Source organism: Lithobates pipiens, unplaced genomic scaffold (genome assembly GCF_037356315.1).
Source record: "Lithobates pipiens isolate NorthernLeopardFrog02 unplaced genomic scaffold, aLitPip1_a1.2 Scaffold_37, whole genome shotgun sequence".
Lineage (NCBI taxonomy): Eukaryota > Metazoa > Chordata > Amphibia > Anura > Ranidae > Lithobates > Lithobates pipiens.
In genome coordinates, this window is record NW_027507825.1 from 19,396,493 (window position 1) to 19,414,606 (window position 18,114).

General features: G+C 45.4%; 1 protein-coding gene across 3 annotated transcripts in view; it reads left to right on the top strand.

Annotated features, from left to right (window-relative positions):
- Positions 1–18,114, top strand: part of GNG2 (G protein subunit gamma 2) — a 151,088-nt gene that overhangs the window by 5,784 nt on the left and 127,190 nt on the right. The window contains exon 1 of one of the 3 annotated variants that reach the window (XM_077466797.1): positions 12,780–12,799. The exons of the other annotated variants lie outside the window; for them this stretch is intronic. The gene's annotated coding sequence lies outside the window, so the exon portion shown is untranslated. Of the gene's footprint in view, positions 1–12,779; positions 12,800–18,114 lie in introns of those variants that run through there. 3 annotated transcript variants of the gene reach the window in all.

Sequence of the window (18,114 nt, forward strand, 5' to 3'; positions counted from 1 at the left end):
TCTTGCCTGTCCTTCTCCTAAATGGCTTTGCATTGGCTAAAACAAAAATGTCCAAGTCTTCAAAAAAGTAAAAAGAAATGCTCTAAGAACAGTGTGAATCCAGGGGTGCACGTGCATACAGACAGCAACATCGCATGTTCCTAAATTTGGCACCCGATTGTCCATTCTAAGCTTTCAATTGGCACAGTACACTCTACATCCTACTGGTTTTTCCAGCTGCGTGCTGGCCGAGAAGCAGATTGTTCAGATCCCTACTAATTATTGAACTTGGTTCTTAAAGTGATACTAAAGGCTTTCTTTTTTGTTTTAAAAAAAAAAAAAAATAACAAACATGTCATACTTATCTGCTCTGTGTAGTGGTTTTGCACAGAGCAGCCCCGACCCTGCTCTTCTGGGGTCCATCACTAGTGCTCTTGGCCCCTCCCTCTTGCTGATTGCCCCCACAGCAAGCACAGTGAATTCTCATCTCCATAACTAAACACCAGGGGTGGAGCGAAACACATTGGGGGGGGGGGGGGGGGTGACCTGGACAGAGCAGATACATTTGGGATTTGTGGCAACTGGAGGGGTTTTTCTTTTCCTGTATATTCTGGCATAGCCTCCGATTTTTTTTTTTTTTTTTTTTTTTTTTTTTTTTTTTTTTCCCTGTAGTAAACACACACTTAGCTAGAAATTGATTTTTGCCTAATTTTATTTGAAATCAAATGCTCAGTCACTTTTAATAAGATATGAGCCTGATCTGTAAAATCTTTTATAAGCTTTAACATGTTCATGTAATTTCAAAATGTTGTCAACCATGCAAAAGTGTTATGGTCCAGAAATATTTAGACAGACTAAAGGTGGATAAAGCACCTGGACCAGATGGCATGGATCCTAAAAGAATAGATTTGTCATTTCAAAGCCATTGTTCCTAATTTTTAGGGACTTATTAATGACTAGAATGGTACCACTGGATTGGCGTAGGGCCAATGTGGTGCCAAATTTAAAAAAAAGGGAACAAAGTAACTATAGGCCTGTTAGTTTAACTTCTATTGTCGGGAAGATACTGGAGAGTTTAATAAAAGACCACATAGATGAGTTCTTGCTGTAAAAAAAAATATTTTAAGCAGCAGACAGCATGGATTCATGAAAGACAGAAGTTGTATCTGGAATATGCAGTTCAGTTTTGGGCACCAATTCTCAAAAAGGATATCAGGAACTGGAGAAAGTGCAGAGAAGGGCAACCAAACTGATAAGGGGCGTGGAGGAACTGAATCTATCCTCTCTTGAGGAGATTCAAGCGGAGTTCCACCCAAAAATGGAACTTCGGCTTTAAGCACTCCTCGCCCCCTTACATGCCACATTTAGCATGTAACATTTTTTTGGGGGGGGGGGAGTGGGGGCTTCATTAGGAGGGTGACTTCCTGTCCCACTTCCTCCTTCCACCCAGGGACTGCCAAGCCGACTCCTCCTCCTTTGATCTTAGGCGGTCCCTCCCTCTAGGCCAGTGATGGCAAACCTTGGCACCCCAGATGTTTTCGAACTACATTTCCCATGATGTTCAACTACACTGCAGAGTACATGAGCATCATGGGAAATGTAGTTCCAGAACACCTGGGGTGCCAAGGTTTGCCATCACTTCTCTAGGCGAACTCCTGGGACACGTGGCAGGTCCGCCTGTCCACTCCGGGAGCGCAACACGACTTGCGCATGGTCCATGTGTGCCCGTGAAGCAATGGAGGCGCCGGCAGAGAGGAGGGGGAGAGGAGCAACCCTCCATTCGTCCACATCGCTGGACCGTGGGACAGGTAAGTGTCTGTTTATTAAGTCAGCAACTACACTTTTTGTAGCTGCTGACTTTTAATAAACATAGCCTGGAACTCCACTTTTAAGAGGGGATATGATCAACATAGGGGTCCATATAGTGAACTTGGTGTCAAGTTATTAATTTTCAGGTCATCACAGAGGACAAGGGGGTGCTCTTGAGCTGTGAAAATGTGGAATAGACTCCCTGCAGAGCTGGTTCTGGTCAGATCAGTAGATTGCTTCCAGAAAGGCCTGGATTATTTCCTAAATGTACAGAAGATAACTGGGTTATGACATATATATAGGTAAAGTTGATCCAGGGAAAATGGAGCATGCTTTGCTTTGTTTTTTTTGTTTTTTGCCTTCCTCCGCATCAACTGTGGGTGAAGGATTTGTGTATATGGTTTCATTTTTTTTATTTATTTATTTTTGGTTGAACTAGATGGACTTGTGTCTTTTTTTCAACCTGACTAACTATGTAAATATTCAGCTTTCATTAAAATTGTTGATTCTGCCATGATGGTCCTTGTATAGGCACTTCCTGTTATGGGATGACCACGCTCTGTGCCTTTCTACCAAATGTGCTCCTGCGTTCTCACCCTGCTACCATTACTAGAGGCCTAAAATCTACTCCATTCCCATCATCCTCCTCTCTTGCCCCTGTCATGTGATCCTTACGGACTACGAGAACTAGGAGGATGTAAACTAAGGTGACCAGATTTTTAAAATGAAATCCGGGGACATATATTTATTTATTTTTACTAGCAATGGCGGCAATCAGCACTCTCTGCCCATCGCTGCTGCTGCCTGCCTCACAGCCTGTCAAGTCTTACTCTCTGGGCCCCGGCTACTACTGGGTGGGGAGCAGAGGAAAATCACTCCACCAGGGAAGGCAAGGAGATAAACAGGCAAGCGGCTGGCCGGGATTTGAGCCAAGGCAGAAGAACATGCAAGCAGAGCTGGATGGGCATGCACCCTGAAACTGAAGAAATTTTCCCTCCGCCCTGACCAGCACATGATCATCAGAAAGGGGCACAGGATAATGGGGAAAAAAATACACCCCCCCTAAGCTAGTAAGAGCAGCAGAGTGGGGGGGTGTAATTCAGATTTTTTTTTTTTAATTCTGCACTGATTGTCATTGAAATTGCCCCAGACAGACTTGGTCCAGGGACAGTGTTCTCAATCTGGGGACTGTCCCCGGGAACCGGGGATGTCTGGTCACCCTAATGTAAACACCGCACTGGCCGTGTACTGTAAAAAATCCATACCCAGTACAAATATACTATCCTAATAACACCATGCTTCCCAATGCTGGGAATGTCGTGTTTTTTTTTTTTTATTTTTATTTTTATTTTTTACTACTAATGCTGCTGCTGTAATAATTTGTTGAAAACTTTTGATGCTTTCAGCATGACAGTGTTTTATCTGCTACTGTTCATATTATATTTATTACTGTTTAAGATAAAGCTGTTAAGTTTAGGGGTAATGCAGAGGTTAAGAACCAGTTAGGCTATTACATTTTTCGGGTGTGATAAATGTATTTTTCAAGTGTGATAGGAAACACATGGGATAAAAGCTATTAGTGCCAAAAATGTCTGTACTAGAATTTCTGGTGCCAAAAAAAGTACTGGTTGAGAACAGACTTTCGGTTCCCAACTGCTTCACCCCTACTTTTCAATTTTTTTGCTGTTTTGTTGGCTGAGTCTGGGAAAGGCCTTATGGTGACCATACAGGCTTTGATAATTGATCGATTTTCTTTTCATAGTTGTTAAGTTTGAATAAAGACCACTCGGTTCAGTCTCTGTGGGTGTGTGTGTGTGTGTGTGTGTGTGTGTGTGTGTGTGTGTGTGTATGTATATGTATATGTATATATATATATATATATATATAAAAAAAATTTATGTCTCTACCTGTCAGGAGCTTGCTCCATCATAGCTACTGGTTCCAGCATCCTGGTTTTGGCTGTGGCATTCTCCTTGTCTGTCTACCTGCAAAGCGATTGATTGTGGCCAGACTCTGGGTGGATACCAAACCTGATATAAGCTAGTCAAGCCTACAGTGTCTTGCATGTGATATTGCATTTGTAACACTTTTTCCAAGCGACCAACTTGGCAGCTCTGTTTATTGGATTTCCCTGTGTATGATCTTGGACCAAATGTCGACTATTCTCTAAACTCTGCCTGCCTTTTACTGTTATGTCCCTTTTTGTCAAAAGGGTCTCTCGGGGTGTTGCTAGCAATGCTGCCAGTGTCTGCTCAGCAAGTTACACACAGGCTGGATGCACTTCTTAACCAGGGAAGGGTTTATTACTCAGAAAGCGATGTACGTTCTTACATGGAGGAGTCATATACAGATCTCCCTCTAAGTATCATGCTGCTGCTTCCCAGTCCCACACACTGTGCATGACTTCCTGGTATAGCCCCTCCCCCAGCATGCATCAGGAGAAAGGGGTTAAGGGTCACAGTGATTCTGCATAAACATTACACCTCCTCTTTCTTGAATAAAAAAAAATAAAACTGAAAAAAAAAGTGTGTGTGTGTGTGTGTGTGTGTGTGTGTGTGTGTGTGTGTGTGTGTGTGTGTGTATATATATATATATATCTATCTCACATAAAGAACAAGGCAGACAGGATCAGTTCAGCAAGTAGTATCTCCAACTCAGTCCTATGCCTTCAGGAGCCCTTTTTCTCAGTTTCCTGACCCGTAAGATTTCAGTGCTTTGCCAAAGAGGAGCCTGATGTCGTTGGCGGGCAGACTTACGAAGTGGCACAGCACTGGAAGGGATAGAGTGGGTCAAGGGTTCTGGAGATGTCAGTGGGTGTCCAACAGACCAATTAGTTTCTGCGACTACAGGCACATGTCTGCACTCCTCAGGAATATGGTCACCAACCTTTCCAGGGGTTGGTTGTGAACTTGTGGGATTATGCCAGACACCATGCCATATGTCACCAGTAGAACCCTGAGTAGGCTCTGGTGGTTGGTTAGAAAGAGGAGTCGAGTTTGTCTCTAGTGGTCGGCAAATGCGCTTCCTCAATTGCGAAAGGTGTCGTCTAACATAAATGCCATTCTCCAGGCAAACGAGGTACATTCTTCTTCCAAAAGGTCCATCAGTTATGCCAGAAAGCCAATGAAGCAAACCTCTGTAATTCCAAAACCATACAAGATCACCGGCATGGAATCCAGTACGACCTGGTGGAGGAGGTGTTGGTGACTGTTCCTGTGGACGGACTAAATCCAGTTTGGTGCGGAGATGACTGCCATACATAAGAAAAGCAGGGGACAGCCCAGTAGTAGCGTGTTTTGTGTTTCGGGACATGGTCAAGAAGTCCAGCAGCTTCTCCTCTGACAGTCCGATCTGGTCCAGAGTGGACAGTAAGTGCTTCTTAAACGTCTGCACAAACTGTTCTGCCAGCCTGGTTGCAGCATAGAAATTCGCTTGATTCCCAATCAACAAAGTTTTGGAGCCATTGGGTTTTCCTGGAGGGGGGGGGGGGGGGCACGACAGGGAAAGCCACCCCCTCCGGGAAAACGCAGTAATTATATCTAGAGCCACTAACAATAATTGCATGTAAAATCTGGCAGGTTGGTTAAACCCAATTTGATCAATTGATCAACTTGGGTACATTTGAGCCTTGCCGATTATATGGTTTGGATCTCGGCTGGTTCCTACAATACTGGCCAACATTCGAGCTGTCTATTGCAAGCTTTAATCACCTCAGTTCTGCTGATTGATGCAAAACAATCATTTTCAGTTCTGGGCTCAGTTTGAACGACATCTGACCTAAACTGAGTCTAAATCAAACAGAAGAGAAATTATAGCTAATTGACCGGTTTCTGATTCGATCATTTTGATAATAAAATCATATGGGCCACCCAGTACCGAGACAGGGTCACCCAGCGCCCAGGGCAAGAATGCAGAATTGCGCGCCCCCCCTCCCCCACTATTAATACATGCCGTAGAATGGGTGCAACACCCTGCATCTGTTCTTTGCTTCACTGCGCCCAGAGAAACTTCCCCTCCTACCCACCTCCTTGTCCTGGCTCTGGTGCCACCATTATAATGATGTGATTCTGATATGAATATGTCTCGTTACTCTGCTTTCTTGGAAGTAGATTTGCCATTCTTTGAGTTTGGCTACATCTGTATACCTGAGCTTTTCATGCAGTGTGTGACTCTTCCATGCATTATTACCATTCGTCCCTATGTAAGATGTGCTTTGCTGGCATTATCTTTCTGTACGGATATATATAGCGGGAACAGATTGTGCAGTGTTTTACAGATTGAGTGAAGACGGTACAATACAATTCAATACAGGAGGCTTTGGAGGGCCCTGCTCGTGGGAGCTTACAATCTAATTCTGCACCAAAGCTGCTACAAGCAGGGTGTTTTCTTATTTTATTTTTTTTTTTGTTCATACATTGTAGCAAAATTTCATTGACATGAGATCAGTTGAGTCAATGTACACGGTTTTATACATTCCAAATCAAAAACTTTCGAAGGAAGGGCTTCACCAACTCAACTCTTTCCCTAAGATTTATTCAAGGGAGACTGTTGATGTTACCTGTAAACAATAAAGAATTTTCATCAATCCAGCAATTTTGTGGAGTGTTCACGTGTTTTAAAGAGGAAGTAAACCCTGATGAGTTTACTTCCTCTTTCATTCCCTGCAAAGGTAAAGCATAATGGACTACTATGCATCGCATCGCATCGCATAGTAGTCCATTATGTGTCACTTACCTGACACAGGAACCAGCAATGTCACCGCTGTCCCCTGTAGTCTGGCGCATCCATCTTCTCGGTGGGTCTCGCCGCTGTCGTTCGGCGAAGCCGCAATGACATCACTCCCGCGCATGCGCACGGGAGCCGCCACTCGCGGCATATCGCCGTTGACGGCAGCGTGCTCAGTGCGCCTGCGCACCGCTGTCTACTGGAGAACACGATGGCGCTGCGGGAGGGATTCCCCCTTCAATGCTGACTGGTTGCAAGAAAGAAAATCGCATAATCTGACTTGCTTAAAAAGTAAACCTTCAGTACCCAACCAGGGAGGAGCCATTATACTCTCCTTTCTGCCAGCCCATGTCTTCTACCTTGCCTCCATTCCACTGCTGCAGCCACCATAAGACCCCTTTCACACCAATCCACCCTCAAACTGCTGCTCCATTGTCTGCAGTGTGAAAACCCGAGGGCTTTCACACCGAAGCAGTGCGCTGGCAGGACGTCAAGCAAAGTCCTGCCAGCAGCTTCTTTGGAGCGGTGTGTTTACTGCTGCTCCCATTGGGCGCTGCAATACTGTCAGCAAAATGCCACTAAAAGCGCCCCGCTAGTGTCCAAAATGCGCCGCAAATCCAACGGTAAAACGCCGCTAAAAATAGTGGTGTTTTACTGCCAACACTATGGGCGGTTTGGTGTGAAAGCCCTATCAGTGTTTGCTCACTGTGGTCCTTTCCTCCAACCCCTTTGTCCATACAGGACCCAGCAGTGATGTAGGGACCCAATGATGGAATCACAGCATGCAGCTGGGGGGGGGGGCAAAGACCTGACAAACGCCAAAGAGGTTGTATTGCTGGAAACAAGGTGAGGTAGGAGGCATGGGTTTCCATGCAGCCATTGAGATTCGTCCACCCGTGCTGTATATTGCATGGATGAAGTGTTTATGGCCAACTTACTTCCTCGTTGGAACCTGAGATCTGATTGGTAGTTACAGCCCCTAAAGCTGGAAACACACGCTATACAATATATTTTTTTTTTTTTCTTTGGATTTACTAAAACCATATAATATGAGGTCAAATCTAAACACTTTTTCAATGTGTATGTAATCAGGCAGGCCCTTGCACTACAGAGTTGAAGGTAAATCTAAAGGAAATCTAACAACAAAAGTTGTATAGTGTGTATCCAGCTTTACTCTGCTGTACGGATAAATACGCGTTCTATAATTACGGTCAAACATTTGACTTTCCTTTCGAAAATAGTTTTTTTTAATCATAAACAGCCCAACAGTCAGCTGAAGGAACTGCTCCTCCTATCCATATCAGTCAATGGGAACACAAAAGCAGCTCCAAGCTGGTTGATGCAGCTCGGACAGAGGTTGATCGCAGTTCAGCCTCCCAAACTGAAGCCAACCTTATCCAGAAGAGTTCAGATAACAGGGCTGCTTATTAAAAATAAAAAGCCGAAGGAGCGCACGCGGCATGCTGACAACGCCGCTGAAAGTTGTCAGGAACTGGTTTAGGGTTGTCAGCCTAAAACGGGAAGTGTCGTTGCTAGCAGAATCTCTAGGGGAGAAACCTTTGCAACAGATTCACAAAGTGCCAAACATAGTGAAAATTGATTTCCCAAATGAAACCTGCACTATGGGGAATGCAAAGGCTGCCATCATTGACACTGGAAATGCTAGTTCCTGGTTATCTCTGGCTTCAATACTTTGGGGTTGATTTACTAAAGGTAAATAGACTGTGCAGTTGCTCCAGAGCTTAGTAAGCAAGGTAAGGCTTCACTTTGCAAAGAGTACCCAATCACGTGCAAGCTAAATTAATTATTATTTTTTTTTTTTTAAATGCGTTTTTGCTTGCACATGATTGGATGATGTTAGTTAGTAGAGTTCTTTTGCTCATTTACTAAACTCTGGAGCAACTGCACTTGCAGAGGGCAAACTGACCTGGGAAGAGCATGACTGACACAGACTCAAGTGTCCAGTTAATTACCCTAATGAAAAGCTATTGTTGATTTACTAAAGTAGGGTGACCAGAAAACCCCAGTTTCCGGGGACAGTCCCCAGATTGAGGACCCTGCCCAGGGACTCATGTAGTCTAGCCTGTCCCCCATGATCCCTCTGATGAGGGCGGCGGCGTGTGTGTGTGTGTGTGTGTGTGTGTGTGTGTGAGAGAGAGAACAGTGGAGGACAGGAGTAGTGCAGAGCATACGGCGGCTATTGGAGAAGCTCTTGGCAGGGGATACTGAGGAGCAGCTGGGTGTTGGGAACAGTACCTGGTGCTGGGGAGAGCCCTGCTCTGATAGATTATCATGGAGGCCATGGAGAGGTGAGCAAAATCAACCAATCTACGCTGTTCATGTAGGGGGGTGTGAGTAGTGCAGGAATCAGGTCAGTGTAGGAATCGGGTAGGTCAGTGTAGTGGTCAGTGTAGGAATCGGGTAGGTCAGTGTAGTGGTAGGCCAGTGAAGGGTTAAGGCAGGTCAGTGTAGTGGTCAGGGTAGGAAACCAGGTAGGTTAGTTCGGTGGGCAGGTAGGTCAGTACTAGTGGCAGGGACTCGGGGAGTGCTAAAAGTCTGGCGGGGGTGCACATTTCATGCCTTGTCCCGGGCACTGACAACCCACGCTACACTTCTGACTGCATATATAATTTAAGGAAAATATGCGTTTTTAAAATGGTTTACCATTTGCCAATTTAAAAAAAAAAAAAAAAATGTTCCCGGATTTCATTTAAAAATCTAGTCACCTTGTACTAAAGGAAAATAGGTTGTGCACTTTGCAAAGTTGCTCCAGAGGTTAATAAATGAAAGCTTCACTTTGCAAAGAATACAAAATTGCATGCAAGGAAAACCAAAACAAAAACAACAAAAAAAACTGCATATTTGCACTTGCAGAGTGCAAAGTCTATTTGCCTTTAGTAAGCCAACCCCCGATGTGTTTTGTTTCCTCTCCAAATTGAACGTCTTCCTTTTTTAATTCAACTGCACAAAGGTCTGCTTATTGTTGTGCACTGAAATCTGCACTTACAACAATGATGGCCAAGATTTGCATGTTTTTTAAGAAATGTTCACGTCAAACTCTGACCAACAGTTCCTTTTTGAAAAAGTTGTTTGCGCAAAAACATGAAAGATATTAAACGGACATCAAATGCAAGTAGGAACAAAGCGGTATTAATCCCAAATCCAAAAATGTAATGTATTGCAGTTTACCAATCATTGGATCTGGTGGCTGCATTCGTTTACTTTTTTTAAGGCTTTTTTCCCCTTCTGTTTTCACCTGGTGATCTGGCCAGTAACACACCCCCCCTGTATAGGCTGGGTTCACATATATTAGATACTATGCAGCCTGGGTTCATACTGGTATATGCAGTGTTTCGCACATAAATCGCACTGCACAGATATTGCATGTGATGTGCACAGGAATTCGGTGCAATTTTCTGTGAGAATCGCATGCAGTGTTTTTGTATGACTTAAATCGCATCCACACCCGCACCAAAATGGTACAGGACCTTTTTTTCCTCCGCACCTGAATCACATTGCATGAGTTTTCACACCGATGCGATTCTGGCAATCGCACTGCATTTTGTGATCTGTTTTCGGGGTGTCGCGGATCTACCATTGACACCCGCAGCAGATCACATGGACGCCGTGTGATTTCTATCCAATGCGATGTGATGCAGTGTGGACCAGGGCTAAAATCGCATGCAATGTCTGTGCGGTGCAATTTGAGCTATTCATCTGTATGGCTCAAACCGCACCAAATCTTCACACAAAAAAAGGTGCAGGCCCCAATTTTTTCCCACACTGGAATTGGATTGCAACAGCGGCGGCTGGGGGTGGGGGGTGTCAAGCAACCCCCCCAAATCGGCTGGTGGCATCTCCCCCCCCCCCCCCCCTTCGCTGTTTGCCAGTCAGTCAAGCACTTACCCCAGGCGGATGACAGGCAACGCCCCCCCCCCCCCCTCCTAGGCGTCCAATAGGATCGCCTTTTTCTTTCAGCTAATCGGGTGATGTGTCAAAACCCATTTCTTGATTGGCCAGGAGGAGGATCAGTGTTACAATAGTGAATATACATTTTCTGTTGTAACATACCTGGGTGGGCTGTGAGTGCATTCTCTGAGCCTTGAGCCCATCCTATTTTGAGGCCCATTAGAGCCTCTCAAAAAAAACAAACACCCCCACCGCATTGAAATCCATGCATCCGGCGTGCTGAAAGGGGCCGGATGCATGGATAGGGGGAGCGGCACAGTGCGCCCTTAATGGATGGGCCATCCCTGGATTGCACGGGTGTACACACCTATGCAATATGATTGTCGGGTTGAGGTCAGGCCAGTCAAGTTCCTCCACCCTAAACTCGCTACATTTATACAGTAATCGGTGCATTTTTATAGCACTGATCGCTGTAAAATTGTCAATGGTCCCAAAAAAAATTTGTCAAAAGTGTCCAATTTGTCCTCCACAATATCGCAGTCCCGATTAAAAAATTTTTTCTACTTCTTTTTTTCTTTTATAGCGCAAAAAATAAAAACCGCAGAGGTGATCAAATACCACCAAAAGAAAGCTCTATTTGTGGGGGGGGGGGGAAGAGGACGCAAATTTAGGTTGGGTACAGAATCGCATGACTGCGCAATTGTTATAGCGACGCAGTGCCGAATTGAAAAAAGTGCTCTGGTCAAGAAGGGAGTAAAATCTTCTGGGGCTGAAGTGGTTAAAGGATAACTGTACAAAAATTGGTTGGTTAAACCCACAAGTGCTTTTTATTTTTATATATATATATATATATATATATATATATATATATATATTTTTTTTTTTTTACCACTACTATTCCTTTTTTATATTGGCTTTTGGAATTTTACAAATGCAAAAATTTAGAAATTGGATGACAGGTTTAGTGCTGGGAAAACACTTTTTGAAAGATAAATGGTGCATTTTATATAGATCAGACCAAATGAGGAGGCAAGAGGGACATTGTTCCAAATGAGGGATAGTCCCTCGAAATTAGGGACAGTTGGAAGCTATGCAGGAAGAAATGTTGTTTGTTTGTTTGTTTTGTTAAGAAAAAAAAAAAGTGTTGCGCTTTTAAAATTTACTGAAACATTGAGATCAGCTTCAAATTCTTATTCTAGTGTATGGCCAGCTTCATCCTTGAACTGTATACAGGGGAATTCTACGTTGCTGGTAAACTGATGTCCTGGGAACACCAATTGCTGAGCAATGTGAATGCGAAGGGTCATATGATAGAATCGTGTGTCTAGAGGCTGAAATCCAGCCCAGAACATTTATAGGTCCAGTCTGTAATGGATTATATGAAGGGAATGGGCCTGCAGTGTTTAGTTGCCGATTTTTATTATTTCTTCTACAACGTGGCTGGCGGATTGACAAACACTGGAAATGCCTAATTTACCAACGCCACGAGGAGAGCGGAGGAACGTTTCTCCCTAATGTGCCCCTTTTATCAAACCGAACGTATTCTTCCTGCACTGCTATTCCTGTATTCAAGCAGCTGTTGCTGTGCTGGAAGAGGCACGCTATGCGTCATCGGCAGATTCAGCTTGCTTGGCCCTAGCTCTTGCCTATATAATGATATTACAACCCAATAAACACATCTTAGACTGATGAATAAAGCTGGGATATTTAAAGGGATATCATGTCCGTGCGTATATATTTATATAGTTTGACACTTAATTTGCTATGTTTTTTTATTTTTTTTTATTCCATTTTTTATTTTTGCATCCCAATGTTGCTGATCTCCTCTAACCTGTTTCAGGCACTTTGGGGTTGTATTTACTAAAATTTAAAAAAAGGGGGGAATTTGGGACTTTAAATGAGGCACAGTTAAGTGTCTCTATCCCTGTCTCAGGTATATATCAAAAGGAAATTGGTAGACATGGGCGCCATCAATAAATTTGTTTCATTCTGTTCCGTTACGGTTTGTATTAAAATTAATTCGTACTTCGTATTTCGTGTCCGAAATTCAATTTCAATTCTTACGAAATACGAATTAACGTTAGGTTCGTTAACTTGTACGAACTTTCGTTAAGATGAATGAATGAAATACTTGTATAGCGCACAATGCAAACTGAATCGCCTCTAGGCGCTGTGGCGAGCTTTGATCATCTGCTAAAAGAGGAAGGTCTTGAGTTTTTTCCTAAAAGCCAGGTGATTTTCTTCCAGGCGGATGTTGATTGGTAGAGCATTCCATAGCCGAGGCCCTTGGACAGCGAATCTCCGATCACCCTTGGATTTATACCGGGCTTTGGGCACGAGGAGGAGGTTTTTTTGGCAGATCGAAGACTGCGGTTTGGTGTGTAATGATTTATTTTCTCCATTAGGTATTGCGGAGCTTCTCTATGCACGCATTTGTGGGTGAGGCTGAGGGTCTTGAACGTGATCCGATTTTTTTTACGGTTAGCCAATGTAAGCTCCTCAGTGAAGGAGAGATGGATTCCCAGGGTTTTTTTCCTGTTATTAGCCTTGCTGCCGTGTTTTGGATCAGTTGTAATCGCGCAAGTTGATATTGTGGTAATCCTATGTAAAGCGAGTTTGCGTAGTCCAGTCGTGAATTAATGATTGTTCCAACTACCACTGCTTTGTCATTCTTTGGGATAAAAGGGATGAGTCTGCGTAGCAGGCGCAGTAGATGGTGAGATCGACTGACTACAGATCCTATTTGCGCATCCATTGACATTTGTGCGTCTAAAATAACCCCGAGACTCTTCGCTTTGGTCTTTGGGGAGATAGTCTGCCCAAAGACGGTTGGTGGAGACCAGGAGGTTTTGGTTGCGGGCTTATGATTTGGGTGTAAGATAAGAAGCTCTGTCTTTGATTGGTTCAGCTGGAGGGAGTTGGTGGTCATCCAGTCCTCTATTGATTTGAGGCAGTTTTCAAGTTGTTGTTGGTGATCTTTTTTTCCATTGATCCGGAAATAAAGTTGCGTGTCGTCAGCGTAAGAGTGGAAGCAGAGATCTGAGCATCTGATGATTTGAAGGAGTGGGCGAATGTAAATGTTGAAGAGAACGGGTGACAACGGAGAGCCTTGAGGGACTCTGCAGGTGACTGCCCGAGTTTCGGAGAGGAATTTTCCTAGTTTCACTGTCTGTGACCGATTTCCTAGGAAGGACGCGAACCTGATGAATTTAAAGGCAAAAATATACCTCAATATGACAGTCGATGCTGATGGAAGTTTTTGTTTTTTATCCGAAATACGAAATTCCGTTGAATTTCCTATCCGAAATAAGAATTTTCGTTAGATGAGGGGCTCCCACCATCCCTATGCTGTGCTGACTTCCTCCTGGGGATTTCGTAAACAAAAGTTTGTATTTCGTACAAAATTCGTACGCATGTCAATTTGGTATTTCGGATCCTCCCAAACGTACGAATTTAGGGAAATTCGTACGAAACGAATCGCACATGTCTAGAAATTGGGACTTTAGATGAAGCAGGTGGAATGCGGAGTTAGGAGTAAAAGGGTTTTTAATTCATAACTAGGGATGAGCCGAACACATCCCGGTTCGGTTCGCACCAGAACTTTCGAACGTACCGCAAATTCGTACGAACGTTAGAACCCCATTGAAGTCTATGGGACTCGAACGTTTGAAATAAAAAGTGCTAATTTTAATGGCTAATATGCAAGATACTGTCCTAAAAAGGGTTTGGGGACCTGGCTCCTGCCCCAGGGGACATGGGTCAATGCCTAAAATGTTTTTAAAAAATGTCTGTTTTGGCGGGAGCACTGTGTGTTTTTTTTTATTTATTTTTTTTATGACGATTAAAGTGAAAAAAAAAGTGAAATATTCCTTTAAATATCGTGCCTGGGGGGTGTCTATAGTATGCCTGTGAAGTGCCCCGTGTTTTAGAACAGTCCCTGCACAAAATGACATTTAACGGAAAAAAAGTAATTTCAAACTGCTTGCGTTTTTAATGTAATATCTGGTTCCGGCAATATGGATGAAAATTATTGAGAAAAATGGCATGGGTAGCCCCCCTGCCCATTACCAGCCCCTTTGGGTCTTGTACGGATATTAAGGGGAACCCCGTACCCATATTAAAAAAAGGAAAGACGTGGGGCCCCCAGGCCCTATATACTCAGAAAAGCAGTATACGGTGCAAACAAGACAGTAGATTTGTTGTGTTAAGTAGAATCTGTGTGTAATTTTGAACTGGTACATTTTTAAAGTGTAGCTCCAGTCAAAAAATCTATTTTTAAGCTTTTTGCAAAACATAGAGAAGGGTTATCGCCCCTGTATAATTTGTTTTGCCGTCCGTCTTTTTTCATCTCACTTGCTGTTGTCTACTTTCGTTTGCAAGTAGGAGACGTTTGTAAGTTGGATGTTTGAAAGTAGGGGCCTGCCCTATATGCTCTGCAGAAATGGCGGAACAAGTTGTTGGTGTTGCCACAACATTGTAAGCCCTCAAAGAGACTCTTGGTGGGCGCTGGAGCGCCCTGCTGTGAACGATTATATCAAGAATTGTAATTACATGCCATTATTGAACAGTGGTAGAAAAATTGACCTTTGGTGGTTGTGGTGCTGGTGCCACAACACTACAAGTCCTCACAGTTACTCTGGGTGGGCACAGGAACGGGCCCTGCTTTGAAATATTATATCAAGAATTGTAATTGCATGCCCCTGTTAAACAGGGGCTGAAAAATGGGGCCTCTCCCATATACTCTAGTTGTAGTGCAGGAATGAGCCCTGCTGCAAAGCATTGCATCAAAAATTGTAATTAAACGCCCCTGTTGAACAGGGGCTGAAAAATTGGGCTGGTGGCATCACCCAGAACCAAAAATGTTCTTCCAACATATCAGTGGAGGAGGAAGAGGATAGACAATCAACATAACAGGAGAGTAACTCAGCATCAGCATAGGCAGTCTTGAAGGGATGTGATATTTAAAAAAAAAAAAAAAAAAAATTACTCGGTTACATCAGCTTCGGGTGCTTGGTAGCTGTGGGTGATCCAAGACTGATTCATCTTGATGAAGGTCAGTCGATCAACTGAGTCGGTGGACAGGCGCACCCTGTGATCGGTAACAGCCACCAGCAGCACTGAAGGTGCGTTCCGAAAGAACGCTGAATGCAGGACAGGCCAGTAGCTCAATTGCATACTGTGCAAGCTCTGGCCAGTGATCCATCCTCAAGACCCAGTAAGCCAGAGGATTTTCGGTGGGAAAGGTGTCCAAGTCTGACCTTGCCCCTAGGTATTCCTGCACCATGTAAATCGGACGCTGGCGATGGTTGCTGGAACCGATCATACCTTGGGGCTGCGGACTAAAAAATTGTCTGTACGCATTGGTCAGACGGCCACCTTCTCCACTGCTCCTTCTGACCGATGCCTCAGCAACACGTTGTCCAGGACCAGGAGTTTGTAACCTCCCAGTCTCTGGGAACGCGTTGCACAGACTTTTCTGCAAGGCCTTCCGGAGATGTCTCATCCTCTGCGACGGCAAGATAAGGTCGGCAACCTTACCCTTGTACCGTGGATCAAGGAGAGTGGCCAGCCAGTAATAGTCCCTCTCGTTGATCCGAAGAATACGAGGATCCTTCCGCAGGCTTAGCAGGATCAGGGAGGTCATGCAGCGTAGGTTAGCTGAGGCATTCCTTCCGGAGTCCTCTGGGTCACTGAGGACAATATGATCCGCAGCTACCTCCTCCCAGCCACGTACAAGTCCACGGGTTTCTTGGGACTGCAAATCATCCCTACAAGACTGCTGATGCTGAGTGCCAGCCTCCACCTCCATGCTGACACAATCATCCTCCCTCCTCCTCTGTGATGGGTGGGACAGCAGGAACACTGTCTGGATAAAGGGGGCCTTAAGAGGCAAGGAAGTCCTCCTCTTCCTGCCTCTGTTCTGCCTCAAGTGCCCTGTCCATTATTCCACGCAGCGTATGCTCCAACAGGTGGACAAGAGGTACAGTGTCACTGATGCATGCACTGTCACTGCTCACCATCCTTGTGGCCTCCTCAAACTGACAGGACAGTGCATGCATCCCTGATCATGCCCCACTGGCGTGGTGAGAAAAAACCGAGCTCCCCTGACCCTATCCTGGTGCCGTAGTCGCACAGGTACTCATTGATGGCCCTCTGCTGCGTGTGCAGCCGCTGCAGCATGGCCAACGTTGAGTTCCACCTGGTGGGCATGTCACATGTAAGGTGGTTCTTGGGTAGGTTCAACTCCTTTTTGGAGCTCAGCCAGCCCAGCACAGGCATTAAATAATCGGCGGAAATTCACACAGACTTTCCTGGCCTGCTTCAGGACATCCTGTATGCCTGGGTACCTGCCCAAGAACCGCTGCACCACCAGGTTAAGGACGTGAACCACACAGGGCACATGGGTCAGTTGTCCCTGTCGGAGGGCGGAGAGGAGGTTGGTGCCATTGTCGCAAACCACCATTCCTGGCATAAGCTGGCGTGGCATCAACCACCTCTCGGCCTGCCACTGCAGAGCTGACAAAATATCTACCCCAGTGTGGCTCCTGTCCCCCAAACAAACCAGCTCAAGCACGGCATGGCATAGTTTTGCCTGCGTGCTTGCATAGCCTCTGGAACGCCTACGGAGCACCGCTGGCTCTGGGGACAGAGCACTGGAAGAGGCCATGGAGGAAGAAGAGGAGGGGGTGGAGGAGAGAGGTGTGTCACAACCAGTAGTAGCATTTTGGAGGCGTGGTGGCGGAACAACCTCCAACACTACTGCACCTTGTCCTGCATCCTTCCCAGCTGCCAGAAGAGTGACCCAATGGGCCGTGAAAGACAGGTAACGTCCCTGTCCATGCCTGCTGGACCATGAGTCAGTGGTAATATGCACCTTACCGCTGACCGCCCTGTCCAGCGAGGCAAGGACATTGCCTTCCACATGCCGGTAGAGAGCCGGAATCGCCTTCCGTGAGAAAAAGTGGTGTTTGGGGACCTGCCACTGAGGAACCGCACATTGTACAAACTCATGGAAGGGGCCAAGTCTACCAACTGAAAAGGCAGCAGTTGAAGTGCTAGCAATTTAGCCAAGCTAGCATTCAACCGCTGGGCATGTGGATGGCTGGGAGTGAACTTCTTTCGACGGTCCAGCAGCTGGGGCAGTGAAATTTGCCTGCTATAATCGGACGTGGGTGTACTGCTAGCAGAGTGCCCGGAAGCACTTGGCTGTGACGCACCTAATTCTACACCTTCATTCCTCTCAGAGCATGTTTCGGAGAGGACTGAAGGTCTAGTGGGGTTGGACATCCCAGCTGATGAGGAGCAAGGAGAGGTCTGCTTTGTTCTTTGGTGTGGGTCTTTGAGGTACGCTTGCCAACGAGCTGCATGGCAGGTCAACATATGTCTGGTCAAGCATGTGGTGCCCATGTTTTGGCCACACAAGATACACTTGAGACATATGTTGCAAATAGCAGCAGTGCGATCTGAGGCCCACACCAAAGAACTTTTAGAATAACGCGCAGAGGCAGCGCCCTGCACAGGCGGAGCTCTGCGGTGTGATTCAGTCGGTGTGCTGCCCCTAAACTGGCCCCCGGAGGGCATCCTGCCTCGGACATGCTTCCTCCCTCCCTCCCTTCCTCCCTCCCTTCCTCCCTTCCTTCCTCCTTCCTCATTGCTCTTTCCTCCTTTTTTCCTCTCCTTCTTCTTTTTTTT